This window comes from Rhinatrema bivittatum, chromosome 2 (genome assembly GCF_901001135.1).
Source record: "Rhinatrema bivittatum chromosome 2, aRhiBiv1.1, whole genome shotgun sequence".
Taxonomy (NCBI): domain Eukaryota; kingdom Metazoa; phylum Chordata; class Amphibia; order Gymnophiona; family Rhinatrematidae; genus Rhinatrema; species Rhinatrema bivittatum.
The window spans coordinates 630,654,807-630,674,300 of record NC_042616.1 but is presented as its reverse complement, the minus strand read 5'-3'; the positions used below and the strand labels follow the sequence as shown (position 1 = coordinate 630,674,300).

The 19,494-nt window shown below is 41.7% G+C and overlaps 1 protein-coding gene and 1 long non-coding RNA gene across 2 annotated transcripts in view; both read left to right on the top strand.

The window, feature by feature from the left end:
- The window catches only part of ST18 (ST18 C2H2C-type zinc finger transcription factor), a 367,593-nt gene that overhangs the window by 267,809 nt on the left and 80,290 nt on the right, over window positions 1-19,494 (top strand). The window lies entirely within an intron of this gene.
- On the top strand, window positions 996-16,388 carry LOC115085353. Its single transcript, XR_003854813.1, has 3 exons — window positions 996-1,139; window positions 1,351-1,504; window positions 16,198-16,388. It is a non-coding gene; the product is annotated as an uncharacterized LOC115085353 (long non-coding RNA).

The window sequence follows — 19,494 nt, the reverse complement described above, 5'->3', positions numbered from 1 at the left end:
TCAGATATTGCTGTCTGTACTTCACCAAAACCTTTCTTCTTTCTCCTTTTGTCCCTCCGTCACTCATTCAGGCCCCATTACCCCTTATATTCCCTGCTTGGGGTAGGTAGGACTGGAATCCTCTTTCTTCCTCTTTGTAGGAGTCCAAACCCCAGCATCCTCTATGTTCTTAAAGTGGAAATCCCACTTCTATTTCTAACACCCTGGAATTTTCTTCAGTGCAGCCCATGTGACCCTGGAGGACAGTGCCAGCCCTTTCTCACCTGTCACCAGCTGTGCTACAAGCAGACTCCACCATGCACCCTTTCGAAAAAGTCAATAAGAAACTATTCATCTAAGTTAGCTCTTGCCTCTTACAAATGTACAATGGCACCAAACAAAATACTGTTTTGTTTTGTTTTGTTTTTTTCAGCAAAAGTGATTATTAAACAGGAGGCTCACTCAATTCACAACCCTCATATGCCTCCAACAGAATTGCATTGTCCATAGGCTATCTAATATGTCATACATCTCACCCATCTTATCTTGCCAGGTTCTTTATCCCTATGTGAAAAAAACCCTAAATTGTAAGAATAAACAAAAATCACAAAATATCTCACTTCAAAAGTTACAGATGTGTAATACAGACCCCCATATATGTCCAAACAATTGTACGGATGACCATCATATTTTTAGCACTGGTACAAGCGTCATCGGTGTAGTTATATAATGAATGACTGATGGTTAAAACTATTAGCACACGGAGGGCCCTTTAATAGTCTCTTGTCATCAAGAAGGTACATAAAGCAGTTTCTCATGCGCTTGTACCAGTGCTAAAAATATGATGGTCATTCGCACAATTGTTTTGGACATATATGGGATCTGTATTACACATCTGTAACTTTTGAAGTGAGATTTTGTTTTGTGAGGTTCTTTGTCCCAACATCTGTTTAAAGCATTTCTAGTAGACCAGGCCCCTTTAAATTCCTCTGCTATGTTTCCTTTGTGGTCATGTTCAGGGCTCTCATGCCGCACCCATAACATGATTTCTTTCATTGCCTGAGAGACTGAGAGAATGGCAGCTATGGAGCCTGCTTTCCTAATAATCAAGGAGCCAAGACTGCCCTCACATTTGAACCAATGATCCTCCAGCCCACCCCGTAAGTATTAATTTTTGTTATATGTTTGCTAATGGTTGATACAATGTAAAAGAGGGGCTATGACCTACAGTTAATGCATCCTACATGTGTTCTGTCTATGGCCGGTTATATTGATAGTCTAAAGGTACAAGTTTTTTAAATATTACATATATTAAACTATTAGACGCTACTGCTTATTCTATGATATATGTTACTTGCTTTTATTTTTCAGGATACAAAAGGGCAGACCAGAATCCTGTTCTTCATCTTGTGGTACAACCAGGACGCATCATATACAATCAAATGTGAACAAAAGGGTGCCCTGATTCCTGCTGAAGGGCTTGGAAAAGGGCAGCTTGCTCTTACATGTGCTATTCAGCTGTGCAGTGAGTACATGGTTGTAACTTTTTCAGAACATTTGCATGACTGTATGTTTGTGTCTGAAGTCAGTGGGCATTAAAACAAGTTCTTCAAAGTAAGAGGTGAGCATCGCAAACTAGTTTGGCTTCCAGGATATCTCTAATGAACATGCACGAGATGTATTTGCCCTCTACTACAAATGTATATTCAAACTGATTTACAAGTTTGTTGAATTGGTTTGTTTGTAATAAAACCCTCTTTAAGAAGTTTTAACATCCCTGTTCATAAAAGGGGTAATTTTGTAGTTGTGCATATGTTAGCCAGTAAATATGTGCATAAGCTATACCAGTTTTCAACGTGGACTAAAAGCACATAACTCATATTGAAAAATTATCCTGGAAAACCTGTATGTGCACAATTACACCTGCTATTTGGTATATGGCTTTGCCAAGAGAATTAACATGTGTCCCAACCAAGCCCAGATTCCACTCCCTTGAATGCCTCTCTCCTGTCACCACCACTGCATGCTCGTACTTTTATGCACACATGAGAGAAGTATTCCAGGGGTGGATTCTGGCATATTCTTTTTTATTTTAATAAGTATGCATGTAAATGCTGCAAAACTATGTGCACCAAATAACATGTAATTGTGTGCACATAGCTTTGGAATCATTTTCAAAGCAAAATTACACGTATCAATTTGTTTGAAATTTGGTTTAACTTGGATGCATAACAGCCTATACATTTTGCAAGCTGTTACATATAAACATATTTCATCTTTGGTTTTATCTGGTTTTATTTTATTTAATATTTAAGATATTTTCCTATCCACTCTTCTAAAGTTCAGGGCATGGCAACAATAATATAAACACAAAATTAAAACAGACAAATTAATGAATCAGCTTTGCAGATGTTTTAATTTTTTAATGCATTATTGATGTTTTTAATTGGTTTGTATTGTATTTATTGATTATGCTGCATATATATTATTGTTTATTATTTTATTGTACACTTTTTAGATTATGTATATTAAATAGCAGTATCAAGTTTAATAAATAATAATAATATGCAGCCTTTTATATAATTATTCCCACAGTGTGGGGGAGTAATTTTATGCTTGTATTAGTTACATAGTTTTCTCAAAGGGTAATTTTATAACTGTGCGGGTCGAATTATTGTTTTCCTGTATCTTGTAGTTGCTGACTTCAGGCAACATTTTCTAAGCAAATGTCTACATATGCAGTAAGTTTGTTATGAAAATGCTTGGCTAATTGACTTGGTGTACACACACAGTAACTTGTACAAAGTTACACCTCCTCTTCAGAGAGCATAACTTGTGCATGCATGCATACTTTACAGTATGCATACTTTAAAAGTATGCATGTGCTTACATGCATACTTTTTATAAACAAAAAATATGCATGTAAGTTCAAGTTCCATCTCCAGGAGCACCTCCCTGCAGTTCATGTAAAAGTACACACATAATTGGATTGCGTGCATATTTTTTTGCACACTGAGCCCCAACCAATCTTAGAACAGCCATTTACAGGCATAAAACTGTGCTTTATGCCTGTAAATGGTTTTGAAATTGAATTTAACTGATTTGTTGATGATTATTCATTAGTGTTGGTTTATTATATTATTTAAACATGCAGTATTGTAGAGGAGAGTAAGGATGTTTACTCAGTCATAGTTTTAAAATTCAGTTTAAGAATTTTGAACATCCCTGTCCATTTTGTGTGCATGAGTCAGCTGATCTGTTGCTCATTCTTGGTGACTAATCATTAGTGTTGGTCAGTTGAGTGGGGGATGTTTACTCAGTCATAGTTTTACTTTTGATCTTTTAGATGGTAATATCTTTTCTTTGTAGCTTTGCAACACAGTTTGATGTCATTGATTACAGTATAGTTACTCTCCTTTTTGATCTATTTTCTGCTATCTTTCTCTGCTAAGTTAGGCCTAGATTCATCAAAATGCTATACATTTCACATGATAACACCCAAGATAAGGAAATGGGGAATGGCTATGATAATTTTAGAGTTACTGCACTGTGTGCAGGTATTTTATCGCAGCGTGCATTAAATTTATCACACCTGTGATGTGCCCAGACAGGCATTTTCTTATTTTGGGAGAGAGAGAGGGAGGGAGGGTGTCAGAACATTGTAGAAATCTCAACTTTGTGTATCTTTCCTGATTCCAAATCACATTCATCTTCACTGCTGTTCATACGTCTGATTGTGCATGTAAAACTGGCCCCAAAACCACCACCAAAAACCTCACCTTGAGTTACTAGATGACCCTCCTACAGTGGTAAAAATAGATGACAATTATGTGTACCAACTCAGAGTCTCTCTCTCCTTCTCTCCACTCCTCCCTTCTCCCTGTCCCTCTCTGAAAATGCCTGAAACAGAATTAACGATAATATCATGAATTCCATTTCAGGCATATCGCACAGCTTAATGCCAGGAAAAAAGGTGTAATTATTTACGGCATGCAATAAAGTGCATTATGCTATCGCACACAGCATTAACGCCCCTCATTTTCATAGCCCACGCCCAAACTCCTCCCTTGGCTAAATTTAAAAAATTTGCATTTGCGTCACACGATGCAATAAATAATGCTTGTTTTATGGTGTTATTGCAGGTGTTAGGGCCCTAATGCCTGCGATAATAGCCTAACACATTTTGATGAATGACACTGTTAGTGTGTTACTGTTTCCATTCTTGACCACCCCCTTTATTTCTCTGCTGTCTGTTTGTCTTTATAAATATGCTCTTAAAGATGGGTATTGTACATAGTAGGTAGTGTTTAACGAAAGGGTTTAGATACTCACTTGAATGTTGTTTGTTTTTTTTAAGTACATCTGTATAATTAAATCTAATTGAAATGTGAATTGTTTATGTTTTGAGGGGGCACTCCATGAAGTTAGCATGGGGCACATTTAAAACTAATTGGAGAAAGTTCTTTTTCACTCAACGAACAATTAAACTCTGGAATGTGTTGCCAGAGGATGTGGTTAGTGCAGTTAGTATAGCTGTGTTTAAAAAAGGATTGGATAAGTTCTTGGAGGAGAAGTCCATTACCTGCTATTAAGTTCACTTAGAGAATAGCCACTGCCGTTAGCAATGGTAACATGGAATAGACTTAGTTTTTGGGTACTTGCCAGGTTCCTATGGCCTGGATTGGCCATTGTTGGAAACAGGATGCTGGGCTTGATGGACCCTTGGTCTGACCCAGTATGGCATTTTCTTATGTTCTTTTATCAATTCATTTATGGTGTTAAGAAATCCCCCTGAAGATGCTATTTCCTAGTGTGTAGACAGATGGACTCAGGACCAGTGGGTTTATGCTCCCCTGCCATCAGATGGAGATGGAGCAAGCTGACGTCACAATATATGCAACCCTCCAGTGACCCCAACCTGCCAGTATTCTCTGGCTCCAGCAGATGGTGGACGTGCATTTCCCTATGGGGATTGCTTTGAGTTTTTGGAAGGAGAAATACTAAATTCTAAATTCAGATAAAGAAGCCCTGCTTTCCTGCGGTGATACCTAAAGTTCCCTCCCCCAGTTGGGAATTCCTGAGGTGATTTCCGTGGTAACTCAGAGGTGTGCCTTGGTCTGGTAGTTGGGTTTCCTGGCATGGACTTAGCTGCTAGTTCAGCTGAAAGGCAGCAGGATGCTGGAGGCTGAGCACAGTGGAGAGGGCAGATGCCCTCTCCACCCACAGCTGGAGACCATCTTTGTACTCAGCTGAGCTCAAGTAAGGTTAAAAAAAAAAAATAAAAAAGAGATAGTTTTTATCTGAATCAGAGATTCAGATGAAACTGACGTTTGTTCCTCCTCCCATTGGAGTTGGGGTAACTGGGCAGCCAGGTGGGGTTGAGTAGCCACTAGTGGCTACTCAATACTACGTCCTGTATTTAGGCTTTGTTCTTGCATGCCACGTGATAGGCCGCAGAGGTTGTTTTCATGCACTCTTGTGCGTGTTCTGCTGCCCTCTAAAGGCCATCAGTGTGCACAGTGAATCGGTTCTGCGTACGCGTTATGTGCTTATTGTTGAGGGCATTTTTTACGTGCACAAACTTTTTACACACTTCACTGGGCACACAAGTTGCACATGTGCTTGCCCACATTTTCTTCTAGGCGAATTACTTTTTGGCGCACTTCCTTTTTAAGCATGACCTGTGCCAACCCAAGCTTACCGCTGTGATGGCACTGGTAATCAAGAAGCCTAAGCGTCTTCCTATTTGTGTTGCCTGTCATATTAGGACTTCTCCCCCTACCTGGCTTCTAACCTGTGTCAGAGCTATTCAGACTCTCAGGGAGAGTTGTCTTCCTCAGATTTTGCTAAGCTGGGCTCTTCCCATTCTGATGATGGGTTGGTCATGGCTTTGGCAGTTGGGATGCCAGATCTTGGATCTCCTTGGACGGGCTCCTCCACTGGTGAGGGTAGTTTTGTGGGACAAGCTCCATGTCCTTCTGGGCCTGGTTTGGATCCGGCTGCTTTTTCTTGGGTAGAATTTTTTCAAGGCTTACAAATCTTTCTTCAGGCACAGTCCTCCGCTTACCCCATTTCTGTCCATTCCTGCCCTCAGCCAGTGGCTCTTCCCTCTGCCAGTTCTATGCTTAAACACCGGGGCTCTCCTTCGCTCCCTGCAGGTTTTCCCAAAAGCAATCCAGATGACACTGAAAATGCGATGTTGCAACCGTCGCTGCCCGACGGCTTCACTCCACCTACTTTTCTTTTTCTGTGATTCCTCCTGCTCCCTGTGGACATCTGACTGCCACAGCATTTGCCCGCTGTCCTCTCCAGCGTCCCCGGTCCAGCTTGGGCGCTGCCTCCCTCCATGCTCCTCAGGTACCTTAGGATGCACACGCCGCGCAGCCCTCATTTTTATTTCCTCTATGGCGCGAACCTCAGGGGTGTCCCCCTGTGATGACGTCACGCTGCCCGGATATTTAAGCCTGTTGTTTATTGCTAGCCTTTGAGTTAGCAAGGGGAATTCCTACGGATGGGATTCGCTCTCCATACCCTGCTACTCTGCCTCCAACTTATATTTGGACTCTGTGCTATTAACGGGGTACCCGCTCCTCGGGTACCCCATTCCTGATAGCTTCTTTCAGGTCGCTATCAGGAACAGGTACTCGAGGGCCCATGTTCCCTGACTCACTGCCTGTGTCCATCTCCTCTTCGACTGGGAAGAAATCGCTACAGACACCATCTGTGAGTACTACTACCATCTACTCCTCAGAGCTGTTTCCCTGGAACCAGGTACTCGCTCCTCGAGGGCCTGTCTCCGTTCCAGCACCAGTGCTATCTTCTACAGAGAACTGCTGCGTGAGTACTTGCCAACGAGTCTCTGTGCCCAGGGATCTGGTACTCGCTCCTCGAGGGCCAGCTCTCCCTATCTCGGGGCTGCTGTGAATATCTCAGTGTACTCATTTTCTCAGTTCTTCTTCTTACAGTACTGCTACCGGAGAAACCGCTGTTCCAGCAGCCTGAGGAATACTAGCCCAGCCGGGCTCCATCTTCTACTCACTACCGCCACCTCTGGTGGCTTCACAAACTGTCTAATAAAAGATATAATCTGTGTTTGTGTTTCCAGAGCTGAGCCTGACCTGTGACCCCTCACGGGATTTACCCCCATGGGCATGGTCAATTGCCACAGTGTCCAAGGGTCCAGCCAAACCCTACAAAACATAACATGCGGTTGATCCTGATTCCCTGGAAGATGGGGAAATTCCTCCAGGGCTGGAACCGTATCGAACCATGCTGCAGTTCTTTCATAGTGATGACCTGCTGGTTCTGATTTTCCAGACTTTGAAACAGCTGGGTGTCCCTGGTTCAGATACTATGTCAGAGATGAAGAAGAATCCCATTTTGGTTTCCTTAAATAAAGCCTCTTGTTTTTTTTCCCTGTGATGGATGCCATTCAGGAATTGATGATCTGGAATGGGATGCCCCAGAGGCTAATTCTAAAGGGGGTCAGACATTAGAAGACCTGTACCCCTTGGATCCAGCTGTGAGAGAGCGTTTACGTTTTCCCAAAGTAGTTGCTCTGGTATGTGCCATTTCTAAGCGAACAACAATCCCCGTAGAAGGAGGAGCGGCCTTGCAGGATGTGTATGATAGAAGGATTGAGGCTAATCTTAAACAAGCCTTTGAGGCAGTGGTGATGAATTTACAGATTACCTCCTGTTGTGCCCTAGTGGTGAGGTCTTGTCTGCTTCTCTCTCAGGAAGTTGACGAGTCTAGAGAGAATTCCAGAGTGGTTATGAAACCTGCTGCTGCCTTTTTAGCAGACACAGGCTGTGATTTGGTCTGGATCTCGGCCAGAGGAATAGCTTCAGTGAAAGCAGCCAGGCATCAACTTTGGTTGTGGAATTGGTCAGCTGATGCAGCCTTCAAAGCCGGTCTTACCAAGATGCCCTTTAAAGGCTCGCCCTTGTTTAGGAGCGAGTTGGAGAAACTGGCCAGTAAGTGGGGCGAGTCTCCGGTTCCTTGATTGCTGGAGGATAAGAAGCAGTTTCAGCGCCCCCTTGGTATGAAGGTCGTCTCCAGGGTTCCAGGCATTTTCATCCCTACAGAGGAACGACCTTTCAGCAGACTAGGCCTTTCAGTAGATCTCAGTATTTTCATTCCCAATAGCCCAAGAGAGAAGCAGACTCGGGTGGTGGACTTCCCGATCCACCCAATGAAGGTTTGCTGACCCACCTTTTGGAGCAGGAAATAGGGGGAACTCTCCCTCTTTTACTGGAGGTGAATTGAGATCACGTCAAACCAGTGGGTTCTGGAGGTGATACGAGAAGGGTATGCACTGGAATTTTGCAGTATTCCTCAGGATGTGGTCATGATGTCCCCTTGCCACTCCCCACAGAAGAAGCAGGCAGTGGAGTTCATTCTTCAAAGGCTCCTCAGACTGAGGGCTGGGGTTCCGGTGCCCATGTATCAAGAAAGTATAAGGGGATATTCTCTCTATTTTGTTGTGCCCAAGAAGGAAGGCTCCATTCATCCCATCCTGGATCTCAAGAGGGTCAACTGTCATTTGAAGGTGATTCATTTTTGCATGTGAAGGTTCCTTGATACAACAATGCAGGAGAGATCCATGGTCCTTGGTAATAGACACTTTTGTACAGGTCTGGTCGGAAGACAGATTACTTTATGCATTTTCTCTGTGGCCCTTGCTGGCAGGATAATTTGCAAAATCTAAGGCCACAGGGGGCTAGTACTCCTGGTGGCATCTGACTGGCCCATGCATCCATGGTACATGGATTTGTGAAGACTCCTGATGGAGCCCCCCTTTGTCTTCCACCTCACATGGATTTGTTGCAGCAGGGACTAGTTCTTCATGTGGATATGACTCAGTTCTGTCTTACAGTTTGGCCCTTGAGATGGCTCATCTGTCAAAGCGTATTTATTCCTCTGTGGTGATTGCCACCTTACTCTGCACTCGCAAGTTCTCCACTTCCTTGGCTTATGTGCAGATTTGGAGAGTTTTTGAAGCCTGGTGTGAGGAGCATGGTTTTCTTCCTTGTTTAGTTAAGATTCCTCTCATTCTGTAATTTTTGCAGGATGGGTTGACTAAAGGTTTGGCCCTTAATTCCTTGAAGGTGCAGGTTGCAGCTCTTGCCTGTTTCAGAAGCCTAGCAAATTGTGATTCATTGTCATCTCATCCTGATGTGGCCCATTTTTTGAAGGGAGTGAAGCATTTTTGGCCTCCCTTGAGGTTACCGGTTCCCTTGTGGAGTCTTAACTTGGTGCTGTATTTTTTGGTGGGCTCTACGTTCAATTTTTTGTTCAAATTTCTGAGCTGCAGGCCTTGTCTTATTGGGAGCCATTCCTTTGAGTGACTCCGGGGGCATTACAGCTGTGCACTGTTCCATCCTTCTTGCCCAAGGTACTCTTGGACTTTCATTTGAATCAGTCCATTTCCTTGACATCCTTGGATAAGATCAGGGATGTGGAGGCGTTTAGCCATTTGCAATCCTTGAATGTCAAGTGTCTTGTTTTGCGTTATCTGGAGGTTTCTTTACCTTTTCAAAAGACAGACAACCTATTTGTTCTCCATGGCGGGAGTAAGCAGGGCACACCGGCTTCACGAACTACCATAGTTACTGAATTAAGGAGGTAATCACGGCCACATATGTAGATGATGGAAAGCTGTTGCCTACTCAGGTTAGGGCTCATTCAACTAGGGCTCAGGCAGTGTCATGAGCAGAGGTTAGTTTGTTGTCTTCCGTCAGTATCTACTAAGCTGCGACGTGATCCTCCTTACACACTTTTTCCAGGTTTTATCATCTGGATGCGCAGGCCCAGGACCATGCAGCCTTTGCATGTGTTGTGTTGACTGGTCTGCGGGCAGCCTCCTATCCTGTTGAGGAGTAGCTTTGGTACATCCCACTGGTCCTGAGTCCATCTGTCTACATGCTAGGAAATGGAGAAATTATTTACCTGATAATTTCGTTTTCCTTAGTGTAGATAGATAGACTCAGCATCCCGCCCTCGGCTGCTAGAAGAGAGTCTCTATAGTCCTTCTGTGGGGTTCTGGGTCACAAGGGATTACTGGTAAGTGTGTATCCAGTCCCTAGCTTGGGGTACCTAGAATCTTATATGAGTTCAATGTTTATGATTGGTTGAGCACAGTTCTGGTTACCTGTTTTTAATTATGATTTCACTCAAGTTTTTTTGCTAATCTGTCCACTGTAGCTTTTGAAGAGAATTCTGGCAGGCTTAGGATCATTGCAGGACTATATATACTGTGACATCCACTTGCTCTGTCTCCATCTGCTGGCAGGGGAGCATAAACCTACTGGTCCTGAGTCCATCTCCTACACTAAGGAAAACAAAATTATCAGGTAAGATATTTCTCCATTTCTCAGCGAAACAGGGGTCTCTTTTGGGGTTTTCCTGTTTTATATTTAGTAATTCTATGTAAGAACATAAGAAATTGCCATACTGGGTCAGACCAAGGGTCCATCAAGCCTAGCATCCTATTTCCAACAGTGGACAATCCAGGCTACAAGTACCTGGCAAGTACACAAACACTAAGTAGATCTCATGCTACTGTTGTCAGTAATAGCAGTGGCTATTCTCTGTCAACTTATTTAAGATCAGTTAATGGACTTCTCCTCCAAGAATGTCTCCAACCTTTTTTAAACCCAGCTACAATAACTGCACTAACCACATCCTCTGGCAACAGATTGAAGAGCTTAATTGTGTGTTGAGTAAAAAAGAATTTTCTCTAATTAGTTTTAAATGTTCTGCTTGCTAACTTCATGGAGTGCCCCTTAGTCCTTCTATTATTAGAAAGAGTAAATCACCAATTCACATTTACCCATTCTAGACCTCTCAAGGTTTTAAAGACCTCTATCATATCCCCTCTCAGCCATCTCTTCTCCAAGCTGAACAGCCCTAACTTCTTCAACATTTCCTCATCAGGTAGCTGTTCCATCCCATTTATCAATTTGGTTATCCTTCTCTGTACCTTCTCCATCGCAACTATATCTTATTTGAGATGTAGCTACCAGAATTGTACACAGTACTCAAGGTGCGGTCTCACCATGGAGCGATACAGAAGCATTATGACATTTTCCGTTTTTGATTTTTAAATTTATTGTTTATTGAGCAAAGCACAGACAACTTATAGATAAAACATTGATCAATAACATGCTAGACAATGCCTAGTCATTGAAACATTAAGCAGAAAATTTAACTGGGCATCCGGAAACAAGCTAAAGATCTGCCTTCATGACATTTTCCGTTTCATTCACCATTCCCTTCTTAATAATTCCTAACAATCTGTTCACTTTTTTGACTGCCACAACCGACAATTTCAATGTATTTGGTTTTGTATGGAAATGTAGGTTGAGTGCCATATTGGGTCAGACCAAGGGTCCATCAAGCCCAGAATCCTGTTTCCAACAGTGGCCAAACCAGGCCATAAGAACCTGGCAAGTACCCAAAAACTAAATCTATTCCATGTTACTTTTGCTAGTAATAGCAGTGGCTAACTTAATTAATAGCAGGTAATGGACTTCTCCAATAACGTATCCAATCGTTTTTTAAACACAGCTATACTAACTGCACTAACCACATCCTCTGGCAACAAATTCCAGAGTTTAATTGTGCATTGAGTGAAAAAAAACTTTCTCCGATTAGTTTTAAATGTGCCACATGGTAACTTCATGGAGTGCTCCCTAGTCTTTCTATTATCTCAAAGAGTAAATAACCGATTCACATCTACCCATTCTATACCTCTCATGATTTTAAACACCTCTATCAAATCCCCCCTCAGCCATTTCTTCTCCAAGCTGAAAAGTCCTAACCTCTTTCCTCATAGGGGAGCTGTTCCATCCCCTTTATCATTTTGGTTGCCCTTTTCTGTACCTTCTCCATCCAACTATATCTTTTTGAGATGCGGTTACCAGAATTGTATACAGTATTCAAGGTGCGGTCTCACCATGGAGCGATACAGAGGCATTATGACATTTTCCATTTTATTCACCATTTCCTTTCTAATAATTCCCAACATTCTGTTTGCTTTTTTGACTGCCACAGCACACTGAACTGACAATTTCAATGTGTTATCCACTATGACGCCTAGATCTCTTTCTTGGGTGGTAGCACCTAATATGGAACCTAACATTGTGTAACTATAGCATGGGTTATTTTTCCCTATATGCATCACCTTGCACTTATCCACATTAAATTTCATCTGTCATTTGGATGTCCAATTTTCCAGACTCACAAGGTCTTCCTGCAATTTATCACAATCTGCTTGTGATTTAACTACTCTGAACAATTTTGTATCATCTGCAAATCTGATTACCTCACTCGTCATATTTCTTTCCAGATCATTTATAAATATATTGAAAAGTGAGGGTCCCAATACAGATCCCTGAGGCACTCCACTGCCCACTCCCTTCCACTGAGAAAATTGTCCATTTAATCCTACTCTCTGTTTCCTGTCTTTTAACCAGTTTTGTAATCCACGAAAGGACATCGCCACCTATCCCATGACTTTTTACTTTTCCTAGAAGCCTCTCATGAGGAACTTTGTCAAACGCCTTCTGAAAATCCAAGTACACTACATCTACCAATTCACCTTTATCTACATGTTTATTAACTCCTTCAAAAAAGTGAAGCAGATTTGTGAGGCAAGACTTCCTTGGGTAAAGCCATGCTGACTTTGTTCCATTAAACCATGTCTTTCTATATGTTCTGTGATTTTGATATTTAGAACACTTTCCACTATTTTTCCTGGCACTGGAGTCAGGCTAACCAGTCTGTAGTTTCCCGGATCACCCCTGGAGCCCTTTTTAGATATTGGGGTTACATTAGCTATCCTCCAGTCTTCAGGTACAATGGATGATTTTAATGATCGGTTACAAACTTTTACTAATAGGTCTGAAATTTCATTTTTTAGTTCCTTCAGAACTCTGGGGTGTAAACCATCTAGTCCAGGTAATTTACTACTCTTCAGTTTGTCAATCAGGCCTACCACATCTTCTAGGTTCACTGTCATTTGGTTCAGTCCATCTGAATCATTACCCATGAAAACCTTCTCCAGTACAGGTACCTCCCCAACATCCTCTTCCGTAAACACCGAAGCAAAGAAATCATTTAATCTTTCTGTGATGGCCTTATCTCCTCTAAGTGCCCCTTTAACCCCTCGATCATCTAACGGTCCAACTGATTCCCTCACAGGCTTTCTGCTTCGGATATATTTAAAAAAGTTTTTACTGTGAGTTTTTGCCTCTTTGGCCAACTTCTTTTCAAATTCTCTCTTAGCCTGTCTTATTAATGTCTTACATTTCACCTCCCCTTTTAATCATGCCGGTAATCGTTTTGCCTTCTTTCCACCTTTTTTAATGTGAGGAATACATCTGGATTGTGCTTTTAGGATGGTATTTTTTAACAATGACCAGGCCTCTTGCACACTTTTTACCTTTGTAGCTGCTCCTTTCAGGTTTTTTTCTAACAATTTTTCTCATTTTATCAAGGTTTCCCTTTTGAAAGTTTAGCACGAGAGCCGTGGATTTGCCTACTGTCCCCCTTCCAGTCATTAATTCAAATTTGATCATATTATGATCACTATTGCCAAGTGGCCCCACCACCGTTACCTCTCTCACCAAATCCTGTGCTCCACTGAGAATTAGATCTAAAATTGCTCCCTCTCTTGTTGGTTCCTGAACCAATTGCTCCTTAAAAATGTCATTTATTCCATCCAGGAAGTTTATATCTCTAGCATGTACTAATGATACATTTTCCCAGTCAGTATTGGGGTAATTGAAATCTCCCATTATTACCACACTTCCAATTTGGTTTGCTTCCCTAATTTCTCTTAGGATTTCACTGTCAGTTTCACCATCTTGACCAGGTAGACGGTAGTATACTCCTATCACTATAGTCTTCCCCAACACACAAGGGATTTGTTATAAACCTGCTGCTCGGAGTTAGCAATCTGTTATGGATCTCCTCCTGGAGAGGGAGGAGTTAACAATCTGTTATCAATCCCTGCTGCTAGGAGTAGCAATCTGCAGAAGCTGCTCCCCAGGGGCGAAGTTAGCATCTGTAATAAATCATCCCGCCGTGGGGAGGCGTTGGCAATCTGTTATGGATCACCCTGCCAGGGAGTTAGCCAGGGAGTTAGCAATCTGTTATGGATCACCCTGCCAAGGGGAAGAGCTAACAATTGTAATACTCCATAGGCGGAGTTAATGATCTGTGGTGGGTTGGCTTCCCATAGAGTGGCAGTTGTATAATACCGCTCTAGTAGTGTAAGGAATGAACACTTAAGGTAAGTTGGTGAATCCCTGGGCCGATGGCAGATGACAGCTCTTCCAAGAGGATGTCCTGAGAGGGACCACCGGCTAGGCTGGAATATGGAGACAAACACAGATAGTTCTTTATTAGATAGGAAGTAGAAACACCAGAGGTGGCAGTAGTGAGCTGATGTGCCCGGCAGGGCTGAAGTCCCTCAGATACTGGAATTGCGGTCTCTGGGTTGCTGAGCTGTAGAGAGAGACTATAGGTAGTGACTAGACAGGGTATGCTGGATACATAACCAGTAGTAGATGCTACACTCACAATTGTAGATATCTGTAATGGCTTCTATGCAACAGAGATTCTTCAGTCTATTCAGGAACAGGAGCCGTAGGCAAGTGCTGGTTCCTATATGCAGTTTGGAATGAGAACTCACAATATCTGTGTATGAGATGGCTTATGGAATAGAAGAGAGTCTTTGGAGAGTTTTAGAAACATAGGCCCTCGTGGAGCAAGTACCGGTTCCTATCTGCAATCTATAATAGTAATGCACAAGATATAGGTATGCGATAGCTTCTGATACAGAAGAGAGTTGAGAAGGGATTTAGGAACATGGGCCCTCGTGGAACGAGTACCGTTTCCTATCTGAAATTTACAATAATGACTCACGATCTCCGTACCTGCGATAATGTCTTAGACAGAAGGGAGTCTTCGGAGATTAGGAACATAGGCACTCTTGGAGCGAATACCGATTCCTTTCTATAATATTTATTTATTTATTTATTTATTTAAAATTTTTTATAGACCGACATTCATCAGGGATATCACATCGGTTCACATTGTAACGCAAACAGACGCCTGGGGAGGCGTTTTACATCGAACAGAGTTATATCAACAATTTATAACAAATTAACAAAAGAACAATTGAGGGGGGGGGGTAAGAGGGGGAATATAAGGAGGGAAAGTATAGAACTCTGCGATAGCTTTCAGGTAGTAAGGAGTCTTTTGAGCATTCAGGGACGTAGGCCCTCAAGGAGCGAGTACCGGAACCCGTCTTAGCAATCTGAAATCAAGAAGAGAGAGCGGGGCCCCCGAGGAGCGGGTACCCCTTGGTATGTTTGTGGAGGCAGAGCAGCGGAGAAAGAATTCCCCTTGCTAACTCGATTTGTAGTTGCAAGCAAAGACCTTTTAAGGTGGAAGCGGATGACATCACTACGGGGGGACGCCCCCGAGGTTCGCGCCCTTGCCGGTAAAAACTCTGGAGCGCGTGCGCGCGCCCTTACGTCATCAGGAACATGGTGGATCCGCAGCATCAGGCCAGCCCGGGGATTCCAGGAAGAACGGCAAGAAGAAGCCATGGCAGCATCTGTCCATCAGACCCGAAGGGAGTCGCCACTAAGGTAGAGAGGGTGGAGCAAGGGCGAGAACAGGCATGAATACAACAGGATTTCTACCCATAAAGATTCAATTGTGCATTTAGTCTCATGCAGGATGTTTAATCTGTTAGACTCTATGCCATCCCGGACATAAAGTGCCACACCGCCTCCCGGGTGCTCCTCTCTGATATTGCGATTAATTTGTACCCCGGTATAGCACTGTCCCATTGGTTGTCCTCCTTCCACCATGTCTCTGAGATGCCAATTAAATCTATGTCATCATTCACTGCTATACATTCTAATTCTCCCATCTTACTTCTTAGACTTCTGGTATAAGCATACAAACTTTCCAAAGTTTGTTTATTGTTTGTATTTTCATTCTGTTTGTTGATGGTTGAATGATTAGGTGAGTGAATAAAGTTTAATGTAATGATGGTGACCCTTTGCCATTGTGATCTTGGGTATGTTGTCTTCATTATATAATATGTATTAGAAGAAGTGTTCAAAATTGCACATAATAAAATTGTGAAATATATTTTCTCTCTCTTTCTATAATTTATTTTTGTTCTTTTTGCAGACACACAACAGCATGCTGTTCTTGAAGCTATAGGAAGAAACAATGATCCCCTTAGTTCTTTCATTTCCTTTAGGCCTGAAGAAAGAGCAAAGGGATACAACTGCACCATAGCCACATCAGCATTCTATTGTCTAAGCAGAAAGCAGCTGAGAGTGTTTTTTCATGTTCATAAATATATTGTTTATACATTACTTGAATATTTTCTATTCTTTTATATTCAGTTGTGTGTTGTGCTGTGCATGGCAGAAAGTATCTGAGTGATAAAGTTTTATGTATCATGTAAAGAAAGGGTATGACATATATTTGTATATTTTGTATATTTAGGACTTCTGAATTTTGGTTGTAACTGAAAAACACTGATAAAACAACCTTGATTAAGAAATTGTGTATTTTGGTTATAAGTGAAAAATCCCCAAAAAACGATCTGTTTCACAGAGCTCTGACAATGTTGTCTGGCAGCTGTCTAGTGCTCACACAAGTACAAGAAGCAATGTGAGCAGTGGTTTATGAGGCTGCTGCTGGCAGCCCTCTGCCACCTCCTATTCACACTGGCCCTATTTCAGCTCAGCAAGAGCATAGAAAAGTCAGGAGGATGGAATAAGCAGAGGCAAACTTCTTTGACTGTCTCTGCTGCCTATTGCAATACTCCTACAGCTGATAGAATGTCTGGAGTAAGCTTTAAATTTTGACACATGCCAACAATGCTCTAGCCTCACTCCCATTTGTTTTTCTCCCTCTGTTCACTAATTTATTGAGGGAGAAACATTGTTTCACCAATACAAGCAATTTGTATTGCGTGATGCTGTTTGGCAGATAAGTCTAGGGCAGGGGTGGGCAATTCCAGTCCTCGAGGGCCACAAACCTGTCAAGTTTTTAGGATATCCTAATGAATATGCATGACATAGATTTGCATACAACTGAGGCAGAGTGCATGCAAATCTCTCTCATGCATATTCATTAGGGATATCCTGAAAACCAGACTGGTTTGTGGCCCTCGAGGACCGGAACTGCCCACCCCTGGTCTAGGGGCTATTTTCTGATGGTTTTCTCCACAGGAAAGTGCCAGCTAATGACCTGCACTAGGAAAGCCAATGGAAGAAGGTCCTTTATTGCTGAATCCATGCTGTAGACACAAATAGAGGAGTGTCAAGCTGGAAGAGCAGCAATGCTTTCGACAAACAGATCTGTGTAAATGTTTATTGTTTTTAAAACTGATTCTGTGGAAGGCATTGGATTTTTCAGTGCTAGGCATTTTTAATTACCGTAATCCTGTGTAACTCCTTGGCTTTCTTATCTTAATGCTAGTCTGTTTCAATATGTATTTTTCAGAAACATAATTGAGATTGCACCTAAAATTGTTTTCCTTGCTTCGAAAATACTGAAATATACAGATTTTTGATACATTCCGAAAACACAAAGGGGCAATTTTTAAAGAGTTTAGGCTCTTAACCTTTGGAGTTAGGACCCTAAATTGGCCCTTTTGAAAATTTACTAGGGCTGAGTCCCTAAATTTAGAGTCCTAGTTTCATTAGGGTCCTACATTTAGGAACCTAAAAAGTGGAAGGCTACAAAGGTAGAGTTAGGGCTGAGAAACAAAGTTAGGGGCTTAGCATTGATTTTCAGAACTAGGCAAGTAATTTAGGTCCTAAATCTAGGCAAAGAAATAGCAGGCCTAAATTTAGAAGCCTAACTTTATGCAAATTTTCAGAGGCACCTAAGGCCTAGATTCATCATTAACGTATTTGTTATCCAAAAAGGGGCATGTTTATGGAAATTGGTAAATTACCACTTCACATAGGTATTATCACTTGGTGTAGTAAACATAGTGCACTCTGTGATAATCTCTATTGAGAGAGAGAGAGAGAGAGAGAGAGAGAGAGAGAGAGAGAAACTATCTACAAGTCCCTCATACTAGTTAAGTATTTATATCTCTATATCAGGGTACCATCAAGCTAGAGTGGGAGAACATGGTGCAAAATTTCATCTTTTTGAGACTTTCCTCACTCCAAATGACGTCAAATCTTCACCAAGGCGAAACTGGCCCCTAAACCCTATCAGGTGGCCCTCCTATAGAGATATAAATAGGTGCACACTGTGAGTCTCTCTCTCTCTCTCTCTCTCGCCCAGAAATGGCCAAAATGCAATTCCAAAAATTAATTGCGAATTGCATTATAGCCATATCGCACAGCTTAATGCTTGGAAAAAGGTACAAAAATTTACATTTGTACTGTGCGGTACAGTGTTTTTCGAATGAGAAAACACCATAATGCACTTTCATGCATGACTCAATTTAGAAGCATGGCTTTTTTTGAATATCGGCCCCCTAATTATTATAGCTTGAAAATAAGCATCCAAATTTACAATTTATGAACACCTAGAATATATATATAGTAGCTGAGTAGTTCAGAGCTGCTAGTGTTACAAGTAATCAGTATGGCTGAATCCTGCTTGCTAATGTACTTATTATGATATATGCCAGTATTTGTTGTCCTTTGATCTACATAAAATTCTGGCAATATGCATTCCAAGAAGATGGGAAGTTTTTAAAAATTACTTTCATTCTTCTAGAAAATGTGCAGTATGCTAGTGTGATTGGAGTGATCAAAAAAGCATATTAAAACATATAGTAACGATGTAATTATTAGAAACTATAACTAGATAAAGGTAAGATTACAGATGTGCATGTTGTATAAGCTACTGTAATTAAAAGACAAGCAATGCAATTTCCAGCAGGAAAAGCAGCACTATCCATTTAAGAGTGACTTTTGCATCAGAAACAAAACATATGGGGCCCCATTATGAGTGCTGGTTGGTTAAGTAACTTAGCTGGATGTGACTAATTCAGCTAAGTTGCGATGTGTATTAAGTAGCACAGCAAAGCCACTGAATATACGCACGTATGCGTACACTTAGTCTACCCAGCTAAGTTTAGACCTGGGGTGTCTAAACTTAGACATAAACGTATGTAGCTAACTCCGAATATCGGTAGTTACCTGTATAAGTTATATAGCTAACTTACTCTGCCCCGATTCACCCAGTACACACGTACTTTTTGTGCATGTAACTTTTAGCCATATAAGGAACTTATACGGCTATGCGGCAGCCACTGATAGAAGGTGCATATTCAGTGGCTGCTAGGGATGTGAATCGTTTTTCAACGATTAAAATTATCGTCCGATAATTTTAATATCGTCTTAAATCGTTATAGAACACAATACAATAGAAATTCTAATGATTTATCGTTAAAAATCATTAAATCGTGTTAGTGCGCACTAACGGGAGTTAGTGCGCACTAAC